Source organism: Opisthocomus hoazin, chromosome 5 (assembly GCF_030867145.1).
Source record: "Opisthocomus hoazin isolate bOpiHoa1 chromosome 5, bOpiHoa1.hap1, whole genome shotgun sequence".
Classification (NCBI taxonomy): Eukaryota; Metazoa; Chordata; class Aves; order Opisthocomiformes; family Opisthocomidae; genus Opisthocomus; species Opisthocomus hoazin.
Window position 1 is genome coordinate 75252485 of NC_134418.1, and position 3268 is coordinate 75255752.

The following is a 3268-nucleotide window of genomic DNA, read 5'->3' on the forward strand; positions in this document are numbered from 1 at the left end:
AAAACCTCAACCCATTCTTCTGCATGTACATTCCCATATGGAATTTGCCTATTAGGCAGATTTGTGTTCAGCTTGCAATCAGCTGAAACTTGTGGATATTTTTTGAGGATTTTCTATCCAACCAGATGTTTCCTTTCCTGGAGTTGTAGATCTGACTTTTCCAACACAACTGGAGTGCTTACATTTCCCAACAGAATGGTGTCCACTGTCTCCTATTTTTTTTCCAGTTGTTTCCTGACTTTATCTAAATTATTTCCAATTTTAAGCCTACCCGTCTGTGCTGTCCTTGCTAGCTAGATCTCATCTGTAAACGCAACAAAGTAAAAGTGTATTCCAACCATGTTGCCCTTGATTTCTTGCGATTAGCAAAAGAGTTGTTAGTGACCTGTTGCAAGGTTTGGCTGAAGAGCGAAGCTTTCCCCCTGAGGTGCTGGTTCTGACTGCAGGGTTTGCTTCAGCCCAGCTTGCTGATTCAGAGACCAAAAATGCCAAAGTGCGGGCACATTCAGAGCCAAGATTCTTGCTTGGGCCTATCTTCATTTTTCACATAGTTGAAAACAGTCAGAGATTGGTATAAAAATGATGAAAGAGAAGTTTGTGGCTTGGAGTTGTTGGGGTTTGTTTTGTTTTTTCTTTTCCCCTTGATACACCGGGTAAGCAAACTTCTGGAATTTGTTGTTATGACAATTTGGAGGTAGATAACTAAGGTTTAAAAATGGATCAGACAAATTCATGGAGATCGGGACCATAAATTGATACCAAAAAATAAAGGGACAAATAAAAGGTAGGACAGTACAATGTTGTATACGTAGTTCAGTGAATGCAGGTGCTGGAAAATTGTGAAGGAAATGGACTGCAGAAGGTGTCAGTCTTGTGTGCTCTCCCTAAATAGCATGTTCAACTGCAACTGCTGGAGACAGAAAACTAGATAGACAGTCTAGACGGATGGTTTCTCTGAGCCAATAGGGCATTTCATATGTTTTGAGGGAAACTAAATGAATTTCTCATTGATTCAGGTCCAAACCACAAAGTAAATTTGGTCTTGTCTTTTAGTCTCATGTTCAGACCACGTATACTTAGTCATAACAGAAATACTTATTTTTATACATCATCATTACACCAGAAGTCAGTCCAACAGATAGCGTTGGAAGGATGTACACAGGAAATCCAATCAGTAAAGTGTTCTTTATAATCCACAATGAAATGAATAAAGAGTGCTATTGCAACTAGATTTAATCATTCTGTCTTAAAAAGGAAAAATCTGAACCAAAACCCATGTGTTTGCTTTTTGGATACATAGCACAGAAAAACAGTAAAGCAGCAGTTTTTTGGTATTTGTTTGGTGGGGTTTTTTTAAACAAATGATAAGACAAAGCAAAATAAAAAACCTACATACTAATTTTCAGTCAGGAAGTTACCATTACTGATAGTTTGAATTGGCACCATGCTTAACTTGGTTACCAAGAAGGTTTCGTTCTCTGCTGAACAATTGCTTGATAAAAAAAACGTAACATGTTCCCTTCAAAAAGTTCTATGTTTTGTGCTGAATCAAGAGTGTTACACCCTGGGCACAAAACCAGAAGGATGAAGAGCCACCATCTGTAAGAATTCAAAATTCAATCCCTGACCTTTTCATTTTCCAAAAGCTGCTAAAAGAAAGAAAAAAAAAAAAAAAAGAGGCAATGACAAAGAATTAAAGAACAAAGGTGCATTAATACGCAGATTGTATCAGAGGCCACAAGCAATTCCTTCCCTCACTGCCTGGCCAGGAAATGTCATTTTCCTAGCATTCAGCACCGGGTGACACAGACCCTAGTTCCTTCCCATACAGTGAAAGCCGTGCTAATTTCCCACCCTTATCGTTGATTAAGTAATAAGAGACATTCTTAGACTGTTTCTTGACTGTATTTCCCTTTCAGCACAGCCTGTTAACCTCTCCCATTTGGCCAGTCTCTTGACTTACAACCCTTCAGGCCAGTCCAGGCAGCTGACGCATGCAACATGGAACTGGATCATCTCTGGGCAAAGCGGCCTTTGGTACAGCCCATCCGTCGCCCTTCGGGTTGCTTATCTCTTTGTAACTTGAATTTAAGCAGCTACTACTGGTCTAAAAAGTGGGTAGCATGCTGGGCCTAATCTATTTTTAAAATTCCTATCCCGTCACAAACCTACAGCTATACTCCACAGGGACACTTCAACTAATCTGTCGCAGCGTAAAACTCTGAAGTGCAAAGGGTAGAGCAGCAGACCATTTTCAGTATCAGGTTCCAGCTGTGGAACTCAACCTAATCTTCTCTATTGATAATGAATATAAGCCTGCGTGTATTCAAAACTAAAAACAACCCCAGCTTCTTAGTAAGACTCCCTGCAGCGATGGCATCTTCCCAGAGTAACCAGCTGATCCGGATAGAGAAAGAGGAGGTAGAGAGACAAGCATATAAAATAAAAAAGCTAAAATTTGCAGATTTTTTTTAAAAAAAGATAGGTTCCAAAATGTGGATTATTAAAGTGATTTTCAGAGATGCATAGAAGTCACCTTTACTTATCTTTTCTGCTTTATAACTTTGAGTGGTCAAAAAGTCAGCTTTGTCAGCACCATTTTTTGGAGCCAGATTTTATTCTTCTTCCCTAGTAACCCCAGCAGGTTAGTCACAATTGTGTCCTGGCCCCTTTGTACAACTGTAGGGCTGCTCACAGCCATCTTACCTAAACAGGACGGAGAAAATTCCTGTTTACACTTCCATCTTATTTTTCCATTCGCTTGAGATGTGCCCAGTCAGGAGCAGCCCCTGTAGCACAGAAGGGCTGTGGGACGAGGGAACATGCTGGTGCTGGGTGCCACACTGGAGCTGCTCCAGCTGCAGAGGGAGGTCAGACTGTCGGAGAACCCGGTGAAGCTCAGTGAGCCACAAGAGAGATAATACCAGCTATACTATAGTTTTAAGCATTTTTATGCTTACAAGGGACTGCAGATAGGAGACGGCTGCACCACACACTTTTTGCTCTTGGGTTACTCCTAGCAAGCCTCTAATCTCTTATAATGAAAATGGGTGTTTACTGGTGGGTCTTTGGAGTTCTAATATCCTAGCTGGTAAAATTACATTAAAAATAACATAGTCAAAAGGGATATTTGTTTCCACACAGCTCTGAAATGAGTGTTATTTTCACCTGATGGCTAATGTTTATAGTCCACAGTTTTGCACCAAAATCGTCAAAGCAGCCAGAGGGAATGAGGAACAATTATTGATAGTAATTATATCCTTTTACA